General features: G+C 40.5%; 1 long non-coding RNA gene across 1 annotated transcript in view; it reads left to right on the plus strand.

Annotated features, from left to right (window-relative positions):
- The window catches only part of LOC129010338 (uncharacterized), a 62,942-nt gene that overhangs the window by 876 nt on the left and 35,933 nt on the right, over positions 1–26,133 (plus strand). The window contains exon 2 of the long non-coding RNA XR_008492981.2: positions 13,857–13,987. This is a non-coding gene — a long non-coding RNA (uncharacterized LOC129010338). The remainder of the gene's footprint in view (positions 1–13,856; positions 13,988–26,133) is intronic.

A 26,133-nucleotide genomic window follows, 5' to 3' on the forward strand; every position in this document is an offset into this window, starting at 1 on the left:
GGTTACGTGCCTAGAGGGTGACTGGGGGGCTGCTTTGGTTTGGGTGGTCTGGTCTGGGAAAACCACCAGGATAATGTAGGTAAACTAGTCAGCTCACGGTAGGTGCTCTGGAAATGGTAGCTATTGTTTGGATGATGATACTGGCTCATGCAGTAACTCTTGCTTTGCCTACTGTGTGCTGGACACTGTGACAGGCCATACAGTGGAGAGACACAGTCCCTGCTGTTACAGGGAAGGCATATTTATATGCAATTATAATAAAATGTAGGGTAAATTCTGATGGGGGAAGGTGTAAATGATTGGAGTTCAGATATGAGAAAAATCCTCTGGATGGGGCTGGCAGGTTTAAGGCAGGGGCATGGCAGTGTTGAGAGTAGTGACTCACATACTGTGATTTGCGTTTTCATCACAGTGATGTGTTTGTGCGTGCATGCTAATCATATTTACCCAGTTCTTCAGTGACCCAGGACTTGCAGTAAGATTACTGGTAAAAATTTCTAGCCACTCCAGAAAACCGTTTAAAGCTAATGTAATTTAATCTCTAATTTGGCTCCAAGTTTTAACAGCTCCTTGTTTTAACTCCCTTTGTAGGGAAGAAAGAGAATAATCGGGAAAGAAGAGTACTTTGGCCTAAGGCACTGTTAACAATGTGTTGTAGAAATCAGCTAGAAAACACAATACTCTATAAATGTGGAGAATGAATACAGAAACAGATTACTGATGTCTGTCAAAGGCATAATTATATTATTGTCTGTTGTAAATTAAGCAAATATAATAAAATACTCATTAGAATTTACGGTGCCAGAAGCTGTACACTGGCAATGGTCCTGCACTCTTGTGAACTTGTTTGCTTTAGACTTTGGAGCATTTTAAATTTTCTTGAATTAGCTGTCCGCTGAAGGGGGCCAGCCCCTCCACACCTGTGGGTGTTTCTCGTCAGGTGGGACGAGAAACTGAGAAAAGAAATAAGACACAGAGACGAAGTATAGAGAAAGAACAGTGGGCCCAGGGGGCCGGCGCTTAGCATACGGAGGACCCGCACCGGCACTGGTCTCTGAGTTCCCTCAGTATTTACTGATCACTATCTCTACTATCTCGATCACTATCTCTACTATCTCGGTGAGGGGGATGTGGCAGGACTATAGGATAATGGTGGGGAGAGGGTCAGCAGGAAAACATGAGAGCAAAGGTCTCTGTGTCGTAAATAAGTTTAAGGAAAGGTTCTGTGCCTTGATGTGCACATAGGCCAGATTTATGTTTGACTTTACACAAACATCTCAGTGCAGTAAAGAGCAGTATTGCCGCCAGCATGTCTCACCTCCAGCCGTAAGGCGGTTTTTTCCTATCTCAGTAAATAGAATGTACCTTGAGTTTTACACCGAGACATTCCATTCCCAGGGATGAGCAGGGGACAGATGCCGTCCTCTTATCTCAACTGCAAAGAGGCCTTCCTCTTTCACTAATCCTCCTCAGCACAGACCCTTTATTGGTGTCGTACTGGGGGACGGTCAGGTCTTTCCCTTCCCACGAGGCCATATCTCAGGCTGTCTCAGTGGGGAGAAACCTTGGACAATACCCAGGCTTTCTTGGGCAGAGGTCCCTGCGGCCTTCTGCAGTGCATTGTGTCCCTGGGTACTTGAGACTGGAGAATGGCGATGACTTTTACCAAGCATACTGCCTGCAAACACATTTTTAACAAAGCACACCCTGCATAGCCCTAAATCCATTAAACCTTGAGTCAACACAATACATGTTTCTGCCAGCACAGGGTTGGGGCTAGGGTTACAGATTAACAGCATCTAAAGGCAGAAGAATTTTTCTTAGTACAGAACAAAATGGAGTTTCTTATGTCTTCTTCTTTCTACATAGACGACAGTAACAGTCTGATCTCTCTTTCTTTCGTCCACATCAGCATTTTGAAAACATGATTTTTCATAAAAATATCTGGATTTTTGTCTCCTGAAAGGTCAGAAGATCTAGCAACACAGCAACGCCAGACCCATGTTCCATCTGGCAAACAGTGGCTGCTGAGTAGCCTTTTAGAGGGCATATGTTCTCTGTTACTCAGAAGGTCCTCTGCCAGTTACTAACATTAGAGTAGAATTGGGAGGAAAAAGAAATAGTTCTTGCATTCTTATCTGTCAAAACTGTGCAAATGAAAGGTTAACTAAGGGCTGTATATTTCAAGAAAAAAATGATCATGTTTCTTTGTGAAAGTAGAGAATGTTCCATGAACTTAATATGCAAACAAAGTCAGAAGAACACTGTTCTGCCTGGCCTTTGTAGGTAATTGAGTTTAACATCTGACTTATACCAAAGGTAGGTGCTCTGTGGACTGGGCCCCATTCCAGAGGGGAAATTTTAAAGCTATTTTCCTGAGGGTTAGTGAGACGTATAATGGGAAAGGAGGAGGGGAGGAAAGACAGAGGAGACATTCCGGGGAAAGATCTGAGTGTGGAAAAGGGAGAGCTTGACTAAGAAAGGATTTACTTTCCTTAGAGAGAGGGTGGAGGCTCTCATATCAGAAAAAATGTTTTCATACAGCTATAAGGGTTGGAGAGAACCTTGAAGTCCTTACAGTGATCTGAGGGACAGGAAAGAATGGATTTCAGGCATTTCCAGAGGGCAGTGACTCTGGGATGACTCACATTTTCTCTTCTGTCCTTACTGCTTTGACAGAAGAACAAGATGAACAGATTAGCAATGGGCATTTGGAAAAACAACAGTGCACCATGATGCCTGTCTCTCTCACTAGATTGTGAACTCCTAAAGGTTTGACTATATTTTATTAATGAATATTTGTGACGTGTTAGACATAGTGGGCATGAGCACTACATTGTACAAAGTATTAGAGAAACATTGGGTTGCCTTCCTGCAGCCACAACAGCAAAGTTTCTTGTTTGTCCACAGCTGGGAGTAAAAGAGCAAGATGTCTCTAGTTATACAGTCATGTGATACAACATTGGGACACATATACTACGGTGGTCCCATAAGATGATAATGGAGCTGAAAAATTCCTGTCGCATAGTGATGTCTTGAGGATCCTGACCCTGTGAAGCCCTAGGCTAATGTTTGCGTTTATGTCTTTGTTTTTAAGTTTAAAAAGTTTTGAAAGACAGAAACCTTTTAGAAATATAAAAAAGCTTATAGAATAAGTATATAAAAAAGAAAATACAGTATTTTGTATAGCTATACAATGTGTTTTTGTTTTAAGCTAAGTGTTATTACAAAAGAGTCAAAACATTAAAACAATTTTAAAGTTTATAAAGTAAAAAAAGTTATAGTAAGGTAAGGTTAATTTGTTATTGAAGAAAGAAATTTTTACACATGAATTTAGTGTAACCTAAGTGTACAGTGTTTATAAAGTCTACAGTACATTCATTCACCACTCACTCACTGACTCACCCATGGCAACTTCCAGTCCTGCAAGCGGTATTCATGGTAAATGCCCTATATAGGTGTACCATTTTTTATCCTTTTTTTTTCATTTTTCTTTTAGAGACAGGGCCTTGCTCTGTCACCCAGGCTGGAGTGCAGTGGTGTGATCATAGCTCACTGCAGCCTCAAGCTCCTGGGCTCAAGCAGTCCTCCCACTTCAGCCTCCTGAGTAGCTGGGACTACAGGCACATGCCACCATACCTGGGCAATTGTTTTATTTTTGGTAGAGACGGAGTCTTCCTAACCTGTGTTGCCCAGGCTGGTCTCAAACTCCTGGGCTCAAGTAGTCCTCCCACCTTAGCCTCCCAAAGGGCTGGGATTACAGGCTTGAACCACATTTACCATGGTGTTATAATTGCCTACAGTATTCAGTATAGTAATGTGATGTGCAGGTTTGAGGCATAGGAGCAATAAGCTATACCATGTAGCCTAGGTATGTAGTAGACTATACCATCTAGGTTTGTGTAAGTGCACTCCATGATGTTCACACAATGACGAAATTACCTGATGACACACTTCTCAGAGCATATCCCCATCGTTAAGGGATGCATGACTGTAATTAGAGCTAGGTAAAAATCCCTGTACCAATGGGAGGAGACATATAAAACTAAAAATTAATGTTAGGATGGTGAGATTGTGTTTTTTTTCAACTCTATAAACTTTCTTGTTAGATTTGATTGTCTTTTCAGAAATAAAGAAAGCTTGGGCACAGTAACCTGTACATATCATTAAGGCAGTCCTGTCAACCTTCAGTGAGTGGGGCTGATAATCTCTCCACTGCTTTTCTTTATCATCGTAATAGTTCGTTTTCATGATGCTGGTAAAGATATACCTGAAACTGGGTAATTTATACAGGAAAGAGGTTTAATGGACTTATAGTTCCACATGGCTGGGGAGGCCTCACAATCATGGCGGAAGGCAAGGAGGAGCAAGTCACATCTTACATTGATGGTGGCAGGCAAAAAGAGAGCTTGTGCAGGAAACTCTCATTTTTAAAACCATCAGATCTCGTGAGACTCATTCAGTATCATGAGAACAGTGCAGGAAAGACCTGCTTCCATGATTCAGTCACCTCCCATTGGGTTCCTTCCACCATGAGTGGAATTGTGGGAGTTACAATTCAAGATGAGATTTGGGTGGGGATACAGCCAACCCATATCATTCTGCCCTTGGCCCCTCCCAAATCTCATGTCCTCACATTTCAAACCAATCATGCCTTCCTAACAGTCCCCCAAAGTCTTAACTAATTTCAGCATTAACTCAGAAGTCCCCAGTTTAAAGTCTTATCCAAAACAAGGCAAGTCCCTTCTGCCTGTGAGCCTGTAAAATCAAAAGCAAGTTACTTCCTAGATACAATGGGGTTACAGGCATTCGGTAAATACAGCTATTCCAAATGGGAGAAATTGGCCAAAACAAAGGGGTTATAGGCCCCATGCAAGTCCGAAATCCAGCAGGGCAGTCAAACTTAAAGCTCCAAAATTATCTCCTTTGACTCCTTGTCTTGCATCTGGGTCATGCTGATGCAAGAGGTGGGTTCCCATGGTCTTGGGCAGCTCCACCCCTGTGGCTCTGCATGGTATAGCTTCCCACTTGGCTGCTTTCACAGGCTGGTGTTGAGTGTCTGTGGCTTTTCCAGGCACACGGTACAAGCTGTTGGTGGATCTACCATTCTGGGGTCTGGAGGATGGTGGCCCTCTTCTCACAGCTCCACTAGGCAGTGCCCCAGTAGGGACTCTATGTGGGGGATCTGACCCCACATTTCCTTTCTGCACTGCCCTAGCAGAGGTTCTCCATGACAGCCCTGGCCCTGCAGCAAACTTCTGCCTGGATATCGGCATTTCCATACATCCTCTGAAATGTAGGCAGAGGTTCTCAAACCTCAGTTCTTGACTTTTGTGTGCCTACAGGCTCAACACCATGCGGAAGCTGCCAAGGCTTGGGGCTTGCACCCTGTGAAGCCATGGCCCAAGCTGTATATTGGCCCCTTTTAGTCATGGCTAAAAGGAGCAGCTGGGACACAGGGCATCAAGTGCCCAGACTGCACACAGGATGGGGACCCTGGGCCTGGCCCCGAAACCATTTTTTCCTCCTAGGCCCCCAGGCCTGTGATGGGAGGGGCTGCCGTGAAGACCTCTGACATGCCCTGCAGACATTTTCCCCATTGTCTTGGGGATTAACATTTGGCTTCTTGTTATTTATGCACATTTCTGCAGCCAGATCGAATTTCTCCTAAGAAAACGGGATTTTCTTTTCTATCACATTGTCAGGCTGCAAATTTTCTGAACTGTTATGCTCTGCTTCCCTTATAAAACTGAATGCCTTTAACAGCATCCAAGTCACCTCTTGAATGATTTGCTGCTTAGAAATTTCTTCTGCCAGATACCCTAAATCATCTCTGTCAAGTTCAGAGTTCCACAAATATCTTAGGCAGGGGCAAAAAGCTGCCAGCCTCTTGACTAAAACATAACAGGAGTCACCATTGCTCTAATTCCCAACAAGCTCTTCATCTCCATCTGAGACCACCTCAGCCTGGATTTCATTGTCCATATCATGATCAGCATTTTGGTCAAAGGCATTCAACAAGTCTCTAGGGAGTTCCAAGCTTTCCCATATTTTCCTGTCTTCTTCTGAGCCCTCCAAACTGTTCCAACCTCTGCCTGTTACTCAGTTCCAAAGTTGATTCCACATTTTTGGGTATCTCTTCAGCAGTGCCCCACTCTACTGGTGCCAGTTTACTGTATTAGTTCATTTTCACACTGCTGATAAAGACATACCTGATACTGGGTAATTTATATGGGAAAGAGGTTTAATGGACTTACAGTTCCACATGGCTGGGGAGGCCTCACAATCATGGTGGAAGGCAAGGAGGAGCAAGTCACATCTTACGTGGATGGTGGCAGGCAAAAAGAAAGCTTGTTCAGGGAAACTCCCATTTTTAAAACCATCAGATCTTGTGAGACTCATTCACTATCAGGAGAACAGTGCAGGAAAGACCTGACCCCATGATTCATTCACCTTCTACTGGGCTCCTCCCATGACACATGGAAATTGTGGGAGTTAAATTCAAGATGAGATTTGGGTGGGGACACAGTCAAACCGTATCAATCATGTTTAATGTTGTCATTATATCTACTACTACCTATTATATCTACTACAGGACTTCTGCAATCTGGAGAGAAATCAAAGTAGGAAATGTAGGAGTGAAAATGAAAGACAACAGCTTATAAAATGCTACAATGAGGAATAACTCTCAGAGGGATTTTGGAGTAGTAAATTATTATTGTTATTATTTGATTCAGGACCTCACTTCAGCCATGCTGGAGTGCAGTGACATTAACTTGGCTCACTGCAGCCTCCAACTCCTGGGCTCAAGCATCCTCTGCCTCAGACTCCTGTGTAGCTAGGACTTCAAGTGTGCCTACACTCCCTCATAAAGAAAGCTGGCCACTTGGTGATTGCACAGGACCATTGATCTGGATGCTGGCTATTACATGTGTTTAGTTTGTAAAAATTCATCAAACTGTATGTTTAAGATAATTGCCATTAGCTCTATGTGTATTTTGCAGTACTTCAATAAGGTTAAAAAAACAAGAAGAAAAGAAAAATTGCCACTGTGTGTACATTAGAATAGTTGTATATGAATTATTATTTTCCTGAATTGTTCAAAAAGCTCACTCCAGTGTTTCAAAACAAACTTCAGGAAGTTTCAGTCAATGTTGCTGAATTGTTAAAATCACTATAATTACCAGGAAGGTTCTTCTTACATGACATTGTTGAGATCATGCTTTCTTTATAAAACCTTTGTTTAGGTGCATCCTGGGTGTAGAAGCTCATTGAACGGTTGATAGCCCATAGCCTCTGGCTGTGATTGAGTAGATAGCCCACCCAGAGATGGTAGACATCTTTGAGATCCTCTACTCTACAAAATTCTTTATATATTCACTCATTGAGATAGTTGACATCCCTGCAGCAAGTGGTACATTTGACTAGCCTGGTATCTGCTTGATATGGTTGAGCTGTGTCCCCACCCAAATCTCCCATATAAATTACCCAGTGTTGTGGGAGGGACTCTCATGGTGTTCTTGTGACAATGAGTGAGTTCTCACAAAATCTGATGGTTTTATAAGAGGCTTTTCTCCCACTTTGCTCTGCAGTTCTCCTTGCTGCTGCCATGTGAGGAAGGACGTGTTTGCCTCCCCTTTTGCCATGATTGTAAGTTTCCTGAGGTTTCCTCAGCCATGCTGAACTGTTAGTAATTAACTTCTTTCCTTTATAAATTACTCAGTCTCAGGTATGTTTTTATTAGTAGCGTGAGAATGGACTAATACGCTGGTGGTCTCTCAGTGCATGTAAGTGCTTTTCCTGAAGATCCTTCCCTCAGGATATTTGCCTTTTAGTAAGTAGCCATCAGACTATAAAGGATCCCTGAAGTTTTGACTGGGAGTCATTTTGATGTAGCCTAAAAATAGACCACTATACTTTAATTTTTAAAAAATTTACCAGATAATATGCTCAACATACACCCTTTCTATTTCGCAGAGTCTCGGCCTCACCCTTTCTTCACTCATGTGTGAGCCACACCCAGGTTCAGGGAGGGGAAAAAGAATATTGAGTGTTTGAGAAGATCTGTTGGGCATTACTTAGTGATAAAAATAATATAGTTTTTACACTTTGGCTCATCAAAACGTTCTTTATGGAGAACTTATCCAGTGGTCACAGCAGAGTGTTAGAGTCATGAATCTTTACAGTGGAAGGGAACTTTGAGGTCATATAATACAAACCCTATCCCCAACCCCCTTACCACCATTTTAAAGCTGAAGAAACTGAGTTCAAGTCAGGAATGGATTTTTAATTTTATCAAATGTCTTTTGGCCTTTAGTAACACAAAGCATGAAGCTTTTCTCCTTAATCTATTAGTGTAATACATGAATACATTTCCAAATGTTCAATCACCTTGTATTCTTAGGCTAAATCCTATTTGGTAATACTGTTTTATTAATAGATTCTTAGATTAGCACGGAGGCTGCTGCACATCCATTTATACTTCCTTATTTTCTAATAGAGTCACTGCTGTGTTCAGGTATCCATTCTTGGTGTAGCCAGCTCTCTTGGGGAATTTGACCTCATTTCCAGCTCTAGAGATAGTCCTGACTGGTCCAAGATAATCAGTATTAATGTAACTGGGGAATTTATTAGAAACGCAGAGTATCAAGACCCATACCAGACCTACTGAGTCGGAAACCCTGGGGATGAGGTCCAGCAATGTATATTTTAACAAGTCCTCCAGGAGATGCTGATGAGTTGGTCTAAAACAACTCCATTCTGGTGATTAGGATTGGTTCAGTTATGAGCATGTAATCCAACTCTTGCTAGTGAGCAATGATGCCTGCTAGATGAACTTCTGGGAAAAGTGTCTTTGGCTCCTGAGTAGAAATCTAAAAGAGTTAGTTTTTCATCTTTTTCTGGAAGTCATGCCTGGATGCTCGGAAATATTGCAATCATGTTGCTACCTAACCAGGAATGAAATAACACAAAGAATGGCAGACCAGAAAGATGGAAAGGATGGATTCTTTTTTTAATTTCCAACTTTCATTTTAAGTTCAGGGGTACATGTGCAGCATGTGCATGTTTGTTACGTAGGTAAGTGTGTGCCATGTTGGTTTACTGCACAGATCATCCCATCACCCAGGTATTAAGCCCAGCATTCATTAGCTATTCTTCCTGATGCTCTGCCTCTTCCCATGCCCTGTCCTCTGACAGGCTCCAGTGTGTATTGCTCCCCGCAACGTGTCCATATATTCTCATCATTCAGCTCCCACATGTAAGTGAAAACATGTGGTATTTGGTTTTCTGTTTCTGCTTTAGTTTGCTAAGAATAATGGCCCCCAGCTCCATCCATGTCCCTACAAAGGACAAGATCTCATTCCTTCTTATGGCTACATAGTATTCCATGGTGTATATATACCACATTTTCTTTGTCCAGTCTATCATTGATGGGCATTTAGGTTGGTTCCAGGCCTTTGCTGTTGTGGATAGTGCTGCAATGAACATATGCATGCATGTATCTTTATAATAGAATGATTTTTATTCCTTTGGGTATATACCCAGTAATGGGATTGCTGGGTTGAATGGTATTTCTGCCTCTAGGTCTTTGAAGAATTGCCACACTGTCTTCCATGATGGTTGAACTAACTTACTCTCCTACCAGCAGTGTAAAAGTGTTCCTTTTTCATCACAACTTCGCCAGCCATCTGTTGTTTTTGACTTTTTAATAATAGCCATTCTGACTGGTGTTAGATGGTATTTCATTGTTGTATTGATTTGCATTTCTGTAATGAACACTGATGTTGAGCTTTTTCTCATGTTTGTTGTCCACATGTATGTCATCTTTTGAGAAGTGTCTGTTTTGTCTTTTGCCTACTTTTTAATGGGGTTGTTTGTTTTTTTCTTGTAAATTTGTTTAAATTCCATATAGATGCTGGATATTAGACCTTTGTCAGATGAAAGATTGCAAAAATTTTCTCCCATTCTGTAGGTTGTCTGTTCACTCCGATGACAGTTTCTTTTGCTGTGCAGAAGCTCTTTAGTTTAATTAGATCCCATTTGTCAATTTTGGCTTTTGGCATCTTTGTCATGAAATCTTTGCCCATGCCTGTGTCCTCAATGATATTGCCTAGGTTTTCTTCTGAAGTGTTTATAGTTTTGGGTTTTACATGTAAGTCTTTAATCTATCTTGAGTGAATTTTTGTATATGGTATAAGGAAGGGGTCCAGTTTCAATTTTCTGCATATGGCTAGCCAGTTCTCCAGCACCATTTATTAAATAGGGAATCCTTTTCCCATTGCTTGCTTTCGTCAGGTTTGTCAAAGATCAGATGGTTGTAGGTGTGCAGACTTATATCTGGATTCTCTATTATGTTCCATTGGTCTATGTTTCTGTTCTTGTACCAGTACCATGCTGTTTTGGTTACTGTAGTCCTGTAGTATAGTTTGAAGTTTGGGAGCATTATGCCTCCAGCTTTGTTTTTGTTTCTTACAATTGCCTTGTCTATTCATGCTCTTTTGGGGTTCCATATGAGTTTTAAAATAGTTTTTTTCTAATTCTGTGAAGAATCTCAATGGTAGTTTAACAGAAATAGCATTGAATCTATAAATTACTTTGGTCAATATGGCCGTTTTCACGATATTGATTCTTCCTATCTATGAGCATGGAATGTTTTTCCATTCTTTTGTGTCTTCTCTGATTTCTTTGAGTGGTGGTTTGTAGTTCTTGAAGAGGTCCTTCACTTCCCTGGTTAGCTGCGTTCCTAGGTATTTTATTCTTTTTGTGGCAATTGTGAATGGGATTTGGCTGTCAGCTTGCCTGTTGTTGGTGTATAGGAATGCTAGTGATTTTTGCACATAGATTTTGTATCTTGAGACTGCTGAAGTTGCTTATCAGCTTAAGAAGCTTTTGGACTGAGACATTGGGGTTTTCTAGATATAAGATCATGTCACCTGCAAATAAAGATAGTTTGACTTCCTCTCTTCCTATTTGAATATGCTTTATTTCTTTCTCTTGCCAGATTGCCTTGGCCAGCACTTCCAGTGTTGACTGGGAGTGGTGAGAGAGGGCAGCCTTGTTTTGGGCCACTTTTCAAAGAGAATACTTCCAGTTTTTGCCCATTCAGTATGACATTGGCTGTGCATTTGTCATAGATGGCTCTTATTATTTGGAGACATGTTCCTTCAATACTTAGTTTATTGAGAGTTTTTAATATGAGGGATGTTGAATTTTATCGAAGACTTTTTCTGTATCTATTGAAATAATCATGTGATTTTTGTCTTTAGTTCTGTTTATGTTATAACTTACATTTATTGATTTTCGTGTGTTGAACAGCCTTGCATCCCAAAGATGAAGCCAACTTGATCATGGTGGATAAACTTTTTGATGCGCTGCTGGAATCAGTTTGCCTGTATTTTGTTGAGGATTTTTGCATTGATGTTCGTAAAAGATATTGGCCTGAAATTTCCCTTTTTTGTTGTATCTCTGCCAGGTTTTGATATCAGGATGATGCTGGCCTCATACAATGAGTTAGGGAGGAGTCCCTCCTTTTCAATTTTTTTGAATATTAAATTGTTTCAGTAGGAGTGGTATTAGCTGTTCTTTGTACCTCTGGTAGAACTCATCTGTGAATCTGTCTGGTCCTGGGCTTTTTTTTTTTGTTGTTGGTGTTGGGGTGATCAGACCCAACACCAGGTCATGGGGGTGACAAAGTCCGGCAGAGTCAAAGGATTGAGAAAAAGACAGTTTGAGAGAGAAAGGTGGAACCAGGGGGCCATTGCTAGTGTATGGAGGCTGCGAAGGCTCCGAGCTCTGGGAGCCCATGCTATTTATTGGTAATCCAACAGAGAAACAGGTGGTGAGAATGTGGAGGGCAAAAGAGCAGGTGCATGATCTACAGCTGTGATGGTTTAGCATTTATAAGGAACATGTTCTGCTACTTGAGATAATGGAGATACAATCAATCTAGGAGCCTAGGAGGGCTAGAAGCAAGGAGCCAGCAAGTCTAGACACATTCCGGAGGACATTATGGCAGACATGCGAGCCCTGCCTCAGCTTTCTTCCCAACGCTCAGCTTTTTCCCAACAGTTGGTAGGCTATTTATTACTGCTTCAGTTTCCAAACTCATTATTGTCTTTTCAGGGATTCAGTTTCTTCCTGGTTCAGTGTTGGGAGGGTATATGTGTCCAGGAATTTATCTTTTCTTCTAGATTTTTCTAGTTTATGTACATAGTGGTGTTTGTACTATTCTCTGATAGTTGTTTGTATTTCTGTGGGGTCAGTGGCGATATCACCCTTATCACTTCTGATTGTGTTTATTTGAATCTTTTCTCTTTTATTCTTTATTAGTCTAGCTAGCAGTCTATCTATTTTATTAATTTTTTTCAAAAAACCAGCTCCTGGATTCATTGATTCTTTGAAGGGTTTTTCATGTCTCTGTCTTCTTCAGTTCTGCTCTGATTTTGGTTATTTTTTGTCTTCTGCTAGCTTTGGGTTGGTTTGCTCTTTGTTCTCTAGTTTGTTTAGTTGTGACGTTAGGTTGTTAACTTGAGATCTTTTTAGCTTTTTGATGTGGACATTTAGTGCTATAAATTTCCCTCTTAACAGTGCTTTAGCTGCATTCTGGAGATTCTGGACATTGTATTTTTGTTCTCATTAGTTTCAAAGAACTTCTTGATTTCTGCCTTAATTTCATTATTTAACCAAAAGTCATTCGGGAGCAGATTGTTCATTTTCCATGTAGTTATATGGTTTTGAGTGAATTTCTTAATCTTGTGTTCTAATTTGATTACACCTTGGTCTGAGAGACTCTTTGTTATGTTTTCAGTTCTTTTGCACTTGCCAAGGAGTGTTTTACTTCCAATTATGTGATCAATTTTAGAGTAAGTGCTGTGGTGATGAGAAGAATGTATATTCTGTTGTTTTGGAGTGGAGAGTTCTGTATATAGCTATCAGGCCCACTTGATCCAGAGCTGAGTTGAGGTCTTGAATGTCTTTGATAATTTTCTGTCTCAATGATCTGCCTAATATTGTCAGTAGGGTGATAAAGTCTCCCACCATTATTGTGTGTGAGTCTAAGTCTCTTTGAAGGTCTCTAAGAACTTTCCTTTTCTGGGTGCTCCTGTATTGGTTGTATATATATTTAGGTTAGTTAGCTCTTCTTGTTGAAATGAACCCTTTACTGTTATGTAGTGGCCTTCTTTATCTTTTTTGATTTTTGTTGATTTAAAGTCTGTTTTGTTATAAACTAGGATTGCACCTGTTTTTTCCTGTTTTCCATTTGCTTGGTAAATTTTCCTCCATCCCTTTATTTCGAGCCTATGTGTGTCTTTGCACATGAGATGGGTCTCTTGAAGATAGCATACTAATGAGTCTTGGCTCTTTATCTAGCTTGTCATTCTGTATCTTTTTTTGGGAGGCATTTAGCACATTTTCATTTAAGATTAACATTTTAATGTGTGGATTTGATCCTGTCATCATGATGCTGGCTGATTATTTTGCAGGTTTATGTGGATACTTCATTGTATCATTGGTATGTCAGTGTGTTTTTGTAGTGGTAATGGTTTTTCCGTTCTATATTTAGTGCTTACTTCAGGAGCTCTTGTAAGGCAGGTCCGGTAGTGATGAATTTCCTCAGCATTTGTTTGTCTGAAAAGGATCTTATTTCTCCTTTGCTTATGAAACTTAGTTTGCATATGAAATTCTGGGTTGGGAATTATTTTCTTTAGGAATATTGAATACTGGCCCCCAATCTTTTGTGGCTTGTAGGGTTTCCACTTAGAGGTCCAATGCTAGTCCAATGGGCTTCCCTTTGTAGGTGACCTGGTCTTTCCTTCTGGCTGTCCTTAACATTTTTTTCTTTTTTTTTTTTTCAGATGGAGTTTCACTGTGTCACCCAGGCTGGAGTGCAGTGGCATGATCTCAGCTCAATGCAACCTCTGTCTCCTGGGTTCAAGCAAATCTCCTGCCTCAGCCTCTTGAGTAGCCTGAGTAGCTGGGACTAAAGGTATGTGCCAGGTATTTTTAGTAGAGACAGCGTTTCACCATGTTGGTCAGGCTGGTCTTGAACTCCTGACCTCAAGTAATCTACCCACCTTGGCCTCCCAAAGTGCTAGGATTATAGGCGTGAGCCACTGTGCCCAGCCAGCATTTTTTCTTTCATTTTGACTTTGGAGAATCTGCTGATATATATCTTAGGGATGATTTTCTTGAATAGTTATCTTACTGGGGTTCTCTTGTTCCTGAATTTGAATGTTGGCCTATCTTGCTAGGTTGGGGTCATTCTCCTGGATGATATCCTGAAGTATGTTTTCCAACTTGGTTCTATTCTTCCTATCTCTTTCAGGTACCCCAATCAGTTGTAGGTTTGGTCCTTTTACATAAACCCATATTTCTCAGAGGTTTTATTCATTCATTTTCATTCTTTTTTCTCTATTCCTGTCTACCTGTCCTATTTCAGAGAGATAGTCTGAAAGCTCTGGGATTCTTTGCTCTGCTTGGTCTATTCTGCTATTAATACTTGGGATTACATTGTAAAGTACTTGTAGTATGTTTTTCAGCTCTATGAGGTCGATTATGGTCCTTTCTATACTGGCTGTTTTGGCTGTCAGCTCCTGCATTGTTTTATCATGATTCTTAGCTTCTTTGCCTTTGGTTAGGACATACACCTTTAGCTCAGCAAAACTGGTTTTTGTCCACATTCTGAAGCTTACTTCTGTCATCTTGGGCTCAGCCTAGTTCTGAGCCCTTGTTGGAGAGGTGTTGTGATCATTTGGAGGAAAAAGGGCTCTCTGGGTTTTTGAATTTTCAACATTTTTGCATTGATTCTCTCATCTTTGTGGGCTTATCTATCTTCGATCTTTGAGGTTGCTGACCTTTGGATGGCGCTTTCATGGGTTGTTTTGTTTTTTCATCTGTTTTTCTTTTAGCAGTCTGTTTACTCTTCCTTAGGGATGCTGCAGTTAGCTGGGGGTCCACTCTACACCCTAGTTGCCTCAGTTTTTCCTGTACTTGGAGGTATCAGCAGTGAATGCTATGAAACAGCAAAGATGGCAGCCTGCCCCTTCCTCTGGAAGCTCCATCCCAGGGCGGTACTGTCCTGTTGCCAGCATGAGCACACAGTATGTAGGGGGTGGCTGGAGGCCCCAGTTGGGACATCTCACCTAGTCAGGAGGAACGGGATCAGGGATCCACTTAAAGAAGCAGTTGGGCTGTTTTTGATACAGCAGTTGTGCTGTGTTGGAGATCCCATCAGCCCCTTGTTGGTTTGGGCTCTCCGAGGCCCACAGGTTGAACTGGCTGAGGTGCCCAAACAGCCAAGTTGGTGGCCCGCCTTCCCCTCTGGGCACTCTGTCCCAGGGAAAAAATAGAACTCTGTTGGCCACAGAACATGGGCGAGGGTGGCTGGATATCCCAGCTGGCATGATCTACCCGTCAAGGAAAAATGGATCAAGGTCCCACTTAAAGAAGCCATCTGGCCATGCCTCAATAGAACAGCCTTGCTGTGCTGGGGAACTGCTTCTGCCCTTGTTGGCTTGGACTCTCTGAAACCCACTGGTTGGAATGGCTGAGTCGTTCAAACAGCCAGCTTGGTGGCCCTCCCCTCCTCCCCTCCTCCCCTCCTCCCCTCCTTCCCTTCCCTCCTCTCCTTCCCTCCCCTCCTCCTTCCCTCCTCTCCTTCCCTCCCCTCCTCGTTCCCTCCTCCCCTCCCCTCCTCCCCTCCCCTCCCCTCCTCCCCTCCCCCCCTCCCCTCCTCCCCTTCCCTCCTCCCCTTCCCTCCTCCCCTCCCCTCCTCCCCTTCCCTCCTCCCCTCCTCTCCCCTCCACCCCTCCCCTCCCCTTCTCCCCTTCCTTCCCCTCCTCCTTCCCTCCTCCCCTTCCCTCCCCTCCTCCTTCCCTCCTCCCCTCCCCTCAGGCATGCTATTCCAGAAAGAGATCAGGATCTGTTTGTGGAATACAGGCAGAGACGGCTGGAGGCCCCGGTTGGGAGGTCCCTCCCAGTGAGGAGGAATGGATTGGGGCCCCACTTAAAGAAGCAATCTGGCCATGTTCTGGCAATGCCACTGTACTGTGCTGGGAAGACCCTTCCTTGTTTGAACCATATGGATTCTCCAAAGCCCATAGACTGGAATGGCTGAGTCAACCAAACAGTAGAGATGGCGACCCACCCCTCCCACTGGGGACTCTGTCCCATCACAGACAGGCTATATTCCAAGCCAGTAGGTCTTATTTTGTGAGGTGTCATGGAAGTGGGACCCACAGATGGATGCTGCTTGGCTCCCTGGATTTAGCCGCCTTCCTAGGGGTATGTACAGACCTCCCACCTTGCCTGAGTTACAGACACCTCTGTTGGGGATCCTGGGGCCGGAATATGTAAAGTTCCTGGGTCTCTATGCATGCCTGAGCAGCTGCTCTGCCCAGACTCAACACACCTCTGTGTGTGGGACCCAAGACCCTGGTGATGTGGGTGCACAAGATGGTGTGGGTGCACTGATCTCCTGATCTGTGGGTTGCAAAGATCCGTGGGAGAAGCATGGTTTCCTGGGGTTGCACACTCACTCACTGCTTCCCTTGGCTGGCGGTGGGAGTTCTCTTGGCTTCATGTTGCTCCCAGGTGGGCCATTGCCCCACCCTGCTTTTCTCTCTTCTCCATGGGTCGAGTTGTTTCTGTGAGCAGTCCCAATGTGAGTGCCTGGATATTTCAGTTGAAGGTGCTATATTCACTTGCTCCTTTCTTCCTCTCCCTGAGTGCCACAGACAGCTGCTCCTTCTAATTGGCCACCTTGGCCCCCCTCCCCTGGGTTCTTAATAACATAATTAAACCACAACCCATCCTAAAACTTATCCTACTTCTAGACTTCTGTTGAGTTCAGAAATACCCTCATTTTTAAAGATAATTGGAGTCAGGGTTTCTGTTACTTGCTTTCAAAAGCATTCTTAATTAGACTTGCTAATATTTGACTTTGGATTTTAAGAATGACCCAAGATGTATTTTATTTTTACTATTGTTGTTTAGTATTTAGTATATTTTAGTATCAGAATTAAATTTCTCAGTGAAGTATATTGGGAAGTTTTTCGTAGTTTGTGTTGGCTGAATGTTTAAATAGCCCAGGAATGATCTGTTCTTTATGATGTATTAGAACTTACTGATAAAACAAACTGGAACTGGTGCTTTTTTTGAAGTTAGAGCTTTTGCTGCATTTTCAAGTTTTTCTCTGATTATTGGGATAATTTCCTCTCTTCATGAGCCAATATTAGTAATCTGCATTTTCCAAAAATTTGTCTATTTCATGTAGATTTTCTAATTTACTGGTCGGTATTTGGAATTTTAGAATTTTAAAAATCTCTTAATGCTGAATTATTTTTCTTTCCTTGTTGTAGATATTTGCATTTTCTTTCCCTTTTTTTCTTGTTCAGACTTATTAATGGTTTGTGTGTTGTATTCTAAAAACAAAAACAAAATAAAACAATTGCTTTATTTACCAGGTCTATGCAATTTTGTTTTGCCATGCTTTCTAGTTCATTAATTTTGAATTTTCTTTTCATTAGTTTCTCCTATTCTCTGTTGGCTTATTTTTTTTAAAAATGTTTTTAAACTTTCTTGAACTGGGTGCTTAGATCATTTACTTTCAATCTTCCATATATATTAAGAAGATCACTGAAAGCTCTGAATTTTCCTTTGAGTTAAGACTTTGGTAGTATCCCATAAGTTTTGAAATGTAGTGTTGTTTCATTGGTAATTTCAAACAGTCTGTGTTCTAGTACTGATTTCCACTTTAATCCGAGAGTTGTTTAGAAAACTGTTTTATAATGTCCATGTAATTAGATTGAGTTTGCTGTCTTTTTCATACTGATTTCTTGTTTGATTACCATGTGATCTGTACCTTTGGATATTTGAGATTTTATTTGTGACTTAGTCCTTGATAAATGTTTAATTACTGCTTCATGGCTGTTTAAAAAGAGTGAGTTCTTTCTGTATAAAGGATACAACAAATATCATCTATGTACATGCCTTTCTCTACTTGTTTGTTGATCTATGTATGATGTCCATCACCCCTTATCTGCTTAAGCTCTAAAGGTCTTTTCTTTTCCCTACTCTTTCTCTTCCTACATCATCAATTCCTGATTCTCTACTAGATCATTATATTAGCATGCAAACATGCTCTAGTAAAACTCTCTCCAGTATAAATATGATGTGAGCCACATATGTAATTTAAAATTTTATGGTAGCCATATTAAAAAAGTAAAAAGAAAAAGGTAAATTTAATTGTCATATATTTCATTTAACCCAATGTATGTGAAATATTATTTCACCCTATAATTGATGTAAAAATTATTGATGAGATATTGTATATATTTTTTCCTACTGAGTCTTCGAAATGTGGTGTGTAATTTATACTTATAGCATATCTAAATTTATACTAGCCACATTTCTTTTATATATACATATTTTTTATTATTATACTTTAAGTTCTAGGGTACATGTGCACAACGTGCAGGTTTGTTACGTAGGTATACCTGTGCTGTGTTAGTTTGCTGCACCCATCAACTCGTCATTTACATTAGATATTTTTCCTAATGCTATCCCTCCACCAGCCCGCCACCCCCCGGCAGGCCCAGGTGTGTGATGTTCACCGCCCTGTGTCCATGTGTTCTCATTGTTCAACTCCCACTTATGAGTGAGAACATGCAGTGTTTAGTTTTCTGTCCTTGTGATAGTTTGCTTAGAGTGATGGTTTCCAGCTTCATCCATGTCCCTGCAAAGAACATTAACTCATCCTTTTTTTTTTGGCTCTATGGTATTCCATGGTGTATATATGCCACATTTTCTTAATCCAGTCTATCACTGATGGGCATTTGGGTTGGTTCCAAGTCTTTGCTATTGTGAATAGGGCCACAATAAACATACGTGTGCATGTGTCCTTATTGTAGAATGATTTATAATCCTTTGGGTATATGCCCAGTAATGGGATTGCTCGGTCAAATGGTATTTCTAGTTCTAGATCCTTGAGGAATCCCCACACTGTCTTCCATAATGGTTGAACTAATTTATACTCCCACCAACAGTGTAAAAGCATTCATATTTCTCCACATCCTCTCCAACATCTGTTGTTTCCTGACTTTTTAATGATCGCCATTCTAACTGGCATGAGATGGTATCTCATTGTGGTTTTGATTTGCATTTCTCTGATGACCATTGATGATGAGCATTTTTTCATATGTCTGTTGGCTGCATAAGCATCTTCTTTTGAGAAGTGTCTGTTCATATCCTTTGCCCACTTTTTGATGGGGTTGTTTTTTTCTTGTAAATTTGTTTAAGTTTGTTGTAGATTCTGGATATTAGCCCTTTGTCAGATGGGTAGATTGCAAAAATTTTCTCCCATTCGATAGGTTGCCTGTTCACTCTGATGATAGTTTCTTTTGCTGTGCAGAAGCTGTTCAGTTTAATTAGATCCCATTTGTCAATTTTGGCTTTTGTTGCCATTGCTTTTGGTGTTTTAGTCATGAAGTCTTTGTCCATGCCCATGTCCTGAATGGTATTGCCTAGGTTTTCTTCTAGGGTTTTTATGGTGTTAGGTCTTACATTTAAGTCTTTAATCTATCTTGAGTTAATTTTTGTATACGGTGTAAGGAAGGGATCCAGTTTCAGCTTTCTATATATGGTATACTGGCCACATTTCGAGTCCTCAGTAGCCACCTGTGGCTAGTGGCTGTTATATTAGATAACTTAGTTTTCATATTTTTTCAGGTTTAAAACTTCTAGTTTGACCCAACATTTCCTTCTCCTACCACTTATTTCTCTGTTCATCTTTCTTTCTTTCTCTTCCTTCATACATTGAAATACATCTTGTTAAATCCAGACTGGGTGTGGTGGCTCATGCCTGTAATGCCAACACTTTGGGAGGCCAAGGTAGGTGGATCACTTCAGCCCAGGAGTTTGGGACTAGCACCTGGGCAGCATGGCAAAACCCCATCTCTACAAAAAAAAAAAAAAATACTAAAAATTAGCCAGGCGTGGTGGTGTGCATCTGTAGACACAGCTACTGGGGAGGCTGAGGTGGGAGGATTACTTGAGCCTGGGAGGTTGAGGCTGCAGTGAGCTGAGATCACATCACTGCACTCCAGCCTGGGCAATGGAGTGAGAACCTGTCTGGAAAAAAAAAAAAAAAAAAAAAGAAAATCCAATGGAAGCTTTTCTTCAATTTCAATGGATTTGACAGAGTTGATTACTTTTTTGGAAACACTTCTTTCTCTGCTTCCGATACACCAAGCTCTCCTATTTTTTCTTTGTTTGTTTGTTTGCCTCTCACTGGCTACTCTCTCTGTTTTACCTCTTATCTTACTTCTGAATGTTGGTGCATCTCAGGAGGTTCTCCGGCTCTTTTCTCTATCTGTAGTTTCTCTGGAGATTATATCTAGTCCAGCACCCTTAAATAACATATATATGCTGTTGATGCTAATTTTTATCTTCAGACAAGCTCAACATTTGTATAGCCATCTATCTGCCAATTTGACACTTTGATCTGAATGTCATAGACATTTGATATATATTCAAAATTTAATTCTTAATTCGCTTTCTTTCTAACCACAACAAACTCATTCCATCCACAAATGAATATACTATTTTCCCTTTCTCTTTAGAAGGATCATCCTGATTCCTCCTTTTACTCCCCTCCCACAGGAGCCTTAACACTAAGTCCAAGTGATTCTGTCTCCAAAGCATATATTGTAACTGTTCACCTTTCCCCGTCTTTACTCCTAGCCTCTATATTCAAGTATGCTTATTATTAATTTATTTCTTCTTAGTTCCAAACTACCTTTCTTTGTCCTGCTTCACGATACTGGAGATGTACACTGCAAACTACATTTTTTTCTCAGATATCTGGCTTTATATTAGGTTCAGCCAATTAGGGGCTAAAGGAGTGCTGAAGGGATTCTCAGCACTCAAGAATCCAACACTTGGATTCTCCAACCTCTCAAGGTTGGAGAAGGAAAAAGAGATTTATCTTCTCCTGTTATTTTTGCCTTCTCCACATGACAGTGAATGGATCAGCACACACCTGGCCCTGGCAGTATTCCTTGTGGTGGTGAATTGTTCCCGTGGTTCCAGCAAGTGAATGTCCCCCGGAGGTTTCTTCTTCACCCCAGCAGTGGGTGACATGTTTCTGCAGCAGCTGAACCATCTCCTTAGAGGCCCAAATGTTAGTCTGCTGGAGTCCTTTCTCTTTCTAAGTTTCCTACTTGTTTACCTTTCCTTTCATCTTAAGAGTGATAGCTGTAGTCTGAGGTTGCCACCTCTATTACACCATACAATTCTCTTTTATCCTTTTTGGTGGTTAACCACCCTTTTACCAAGTTAACAGTTCTTCATGATTATACTTTCTTTATTTGAATTACTGTGTGGTTTCTGTCTCTTGACCGGACACTGGACTCTTGACGGCAGTTGTGATCACTGCAAGGATTGTAGCGTAGGATGGATATTTCTGAGTGTAGTGGAGTGCTTACAGACAGAAGATGAAAAGCTCAGGTCCTTAAGCTCTTGGTTTAGTTCTTGGTCTGAGAACTAGAGAACTTCCATGGCAGCCCTAACAGGATCTTTTATGTCTTGTAGCCACAGGGTTGGTATTGTTAAAAATTAAACACAAAATTTAATTTTACAGGTTGCAGAACTACAACATCAGTAATTTTCTTGGGAAATTAATGCCAAGTTTCTCATGTGAAAGTTAGGTCATTGATTGGGAAGGAGACCCCAAAACTTGAAATGGGCACATATGGTTGGTCTCAAGTGAGAGTGAGAATCTTGAACCCCGAGTTGCTCTGAGTCTCCCTTGCCAGTGGGAGTATCTTGCCCTTGTGTATCTGCAGAATTTTTTCTCCCCTCAAAAACCCTGTAATTGCCTCGCCTGGAGCAAATACTTCACAAACAAGAGGATGCTCACTCTCCTCGGAGCCTATCTAAAACACCCTTTACTGCCACTAGACCCATAACTAGGGTCAATTGTCATCATATTCCAGTGGCCTGGAAGTGGCAGCCGGTCTGTGAATATAACTCTGGCCCTGAGTCCCAAGTTTGCCCCTTATTCCAGAGTCACTGTTTGCTATGCAGAGGAAGTATGGGCCAAGATAACCTCACCAAACACCAGGTTCCAGATTCTCAAGCAGTCCCTTTCAACACCATGGTTTCAAAAAGTAAATTTGAGAGGTAATTTTAAGGCTCTTACATAGAAGAATTCTCCCCAAAGAAACATACCTATGGTGATTATTGTTCAATTCTGGACCTCTCAGCATTGTTTCCTTGCTTTGTGAGTTACAAAATAAATATACTTCTAGCTTTCTGGCTGTATGGGTGATACTTACATGGCATAGAAATCTTGGGTGGGAGAAATGGGGTATCTGGCAGGGACAGCCCCTTTCTCTGAGATTTGTTCTCCTGAGCTTTCTGAGCGCTGAGTCATTTTTAGCAAATGGCTGCATTTTAGCTGTTGAAAAAGAGGATCTCTCTTCCAAGGAGAAGGAATGTGGGCTTGTCCTAGTCTTTAGATACTGAGCTCAAGTGTCCCTAAACTAAATTGTTTCATTTTACAGAGGGCTGGACGATTAAAGCTATATAAACAGAGTATTTACATGTGTTATATAGTCAGTAACACTGTTTCCCAAGAGTCCCCATGGGCAGATAGGTTTATTTTACAATTAACAATCACAACCCTTTGTGAAGTTTTGATTGGCAGATGAGAAGCCCAGAATTTACTCTTACACCTCTGGGGTTTTTATGTGCCCACTAGGTATGAAGTCAGTTCTTGTCAGTGAGCACTCAGCTTTCATTTCCATCTCATTAGCTGAGAGTACAATCCCACTGAAAACTCAACTGTGGCTTGAGGCCTAGTGGGCACCTGTTAATTTTCGTCTGTTCCATAGTCCCATCTCTCAGATCAACAACCTGGTCATAAAGGTAGGTGATAAAGGTACTTAACTCATAAAGATGTGTAACTAATTCACAGAGAAGCATCTCTAGTGGAGGATAAACAATTGAAAGTACATAATTCTGGCCAGGCGCAGTGGCTCATGCCTGTAATCCCAACACTTTGGGCGGCTGAGGTGGGTGGATCACCTGAGGTCAGGAGTTCGAGACCAGCCTGGCCAACATGGTGAAACCTCATCTCTATTTAAAAAAAAAAAACAAATTAGCCGGGCATGGTGGTGGGCACCTGTAATCCCAGCTACTTGAGAGGCTGAGGCGGGAGAATCGCCTGAACCCTGGAGGTGGAGGTTGTAGTGAGCCGAGATTGTGCCATTGCACTCCAGCCTGGGTGACAAGAGTGAGACTGTCTCAAAAAAAAAAAAATTTTTTTTAATTAAAAAAAAGAAAGTACATAATTTTGTTTGGAGGCACTGAGAAGAAATGATATTGGTGTTGCCTTTTTATATAAAGTTAGATTATTAATGATATTGCTGTTGCCTTTTTATATAAAGTTAGATTATTAATGATATTGGTGTTGCCTTTTATATAAAGTTAGGTATTTAATATTTAAGACAATTTACAAAGTTAAACTTTGTGCAAGGTGCTGGTATAAAGCGTTGATGAGTTTATAGTGTGATGTTCTTTTCCCTGACTTCTTTTCCTATATTTGCTCATTTGTCATTCCATTTTCTCTAAACATTTCTTCTTTCCTATTTTTTCTCTTACATTATTTAAGTGCGTTATAAAAATAATTGTTGTCTATTGAGATCCAGCTATCCCAAAGCAGGAAGTTATGGATTTTGAGTACTTCTTATAGCCATGGTGGGCTGCACTCCTGCATTTTGCTTTTGCCACTAACAGCACCTGCTTATGGGACAGTTAGAGGCATGGGAGTGTAGAAGCAATGCTAGATGCCCTACTGAGATCAATTCCATGATGTTAGACACTAAGCTGTAGCCATCTGCCCCTTCAAAGTCTATCTTTGTCTTGCTCCAGCATTAATTAGTACAATTCCTACTTCTCTCTGAAACAATTTTAGTTTTAGGTCATTCTCTCTGCCTAGCTACCTTGCCCATATGAAGTCTGGAAAATTTCGTTACACAGAGGTGTGCCACCCAGAAGAAAATGGTTTGGAATGGCTCCATTAAGCATAATCTGAAAACATAAAGCCATGTGTTTATGATTAGTCTAGAATGAACTCTTGGGGGTTGGGGACTCTGGCTTTGTATTTTCTTGTGGCTGCCTAGCACATTACGTTTTACTTGCCCAATAAGTCTGTTAATGCTTACTTAATAAATATTTACCAACAGCAATGAATAAAAACTGAGAAGCTAGGCTGGATATTTCAATAGTCAAGTGGACAAATTCTGTGAGAACAAACAAGTAAGAGTGACTTCCTTTTTCACCTTCCTTTCCTAGCGTGGTTTGTTTTTTTATTCCAACCTTGTAACCTAACCTGGAGTCAGAAACTGTTGATCCAAGGAGGAAAAATGCTGAAAACAAGGCCGGAGATGAGAGATATCTACACCTCAGGCTGTTTCATAACAGGTGTTTAGTAAAGACATCACTTTTAGTTTATATTGGCTCATACTCTGCAGAGCAAGTGGAATGAGACAAATCTGGGAACCTGGGCTCAGCCACAGTTATACTCAGAGACCTGCTACTGCTTCCAGGCTGCTGGAACATGTTGAAATTGGACTCTAGTTATGGGTCTAGTGGCAATAAGAAGTGTTTGGGGTAGATTTTGAGGAGAGTGGGCATCCTCTCTTTTGTGAGGCATCAGCTCCAGGTGAGGCAATTACAGGGTTTTCAAGGGGGTAAAAAAAGAAAAGACTTCTTAAAGACACAGAAGGGCAAGATAGTTTCTTTTTCTACAAGTTTATTAGCTTTAGACTTTATAGTCTATGATCCATTTTGAGTTCATTTTGTATAAGGTGTGACATATAGTTTAGGCTTATTCTTCATATGTATGTATGTGTGTATGTATGCATGTATATGTATGTATGAATTTATGTGCATCTGAATGTCCAAATGTTCCAGTATCATTTGTTAAAAATACCATAATTTCTCCACTGAATTCCTTTTATACCTTTAAAAAAATCAATTGACCATAAATACAAAGGTTTATTTCTGGACTGTCAATTCTATTTCATTGATTTATCTTTTTCCTTTGCCAATCCCACATGATCTTGACTACTATAAAGTCTTGAAATCAGGTAGTATGACACCTCTAATGTTATGTTTTGGTTTCTTTCTTTTGGCTAATCTGGTTATTTTGGTTTTCCATATAAAATTTTAATTTCTAAATCTACAAAAAATCCTACAAAAATCCTTTGGATTTTCAATTGGAATTGCATTAACTCTGTAGATTAGGAGAATTTACATTTTAACAATATTGAATTTTCCTTATCCATGAATATTGTATCTCCACATTTATTTATATCTTCTTTGACTTTTTCATCAATCTTTTGTATTCAGCAAATTGTGCATATATTTTATTGTTTATAACTAAATATTTTCATTGTTTTTGGTGCTATTATATAGGTGGTATTTTTGAAAAAAATTCAGATTTCAATTATTCATTGCTGGTATATGGGAATATAATTAACTTTTTTATATTGACTTGTACATATGCTGGCACCTTGCTAATTCACTTACTAGTTTAAAAGCTTTTTGTAGATTCAATGAAATGTTCTACATGAACATGTTATCTATGTATGAATAAATATATTTTTGCTTTTTCTCTTCCAATATTTATATCCTTTACTTCTTTTTATTGCCCTATTACACTGGCTAGTACTTTCAGTACACTGTCGAATGTGTTAAGAGAGGACAACTTTTTCTTGTTCCCAGTCTTAGGGGGAAAGCATTAGTCTTTCATTATTAAGTATAAAGTTAGATGTAGGTTTTTCATAGATGCCTTTTATTAGTTTAAGGAAGTTCCCTACTATTTGTTGTTTGCTAGAGTTTTTTTTTTTTGTCATGAAGTGATTACTGAATTTATTCTAAACTTTTTCTTCATCCAATAAGATATTCATGTGATTATTCTTTTTTAGATTGTTGATGTGGTGAATTACATTGACGGCTTTTCAAATGTTGAGTGAGCCTTGCATTCTGGGGATAAACCCCACTTGATCATGCCATATTATTAATATCTTTAAAATATATTGTTGGATTCAATTTGATAATATTTTA

The sequence above is a fragment of the Pongo pygmaeus genome, chromosome 1 (assembly GCF_028885625.2).
Source record: "Pongo pygmaeus isolate AG05252 chromosome 1, NHGRI_mPonPyg2-v2.0_pri, whole genome shotgun sequence".
Taxonomy (NCBI): Eukaryota; Metazoa; Chordata; class Mammalia; order Primates; family Hominidae; genus Pongo; species Pongo pygmaeus.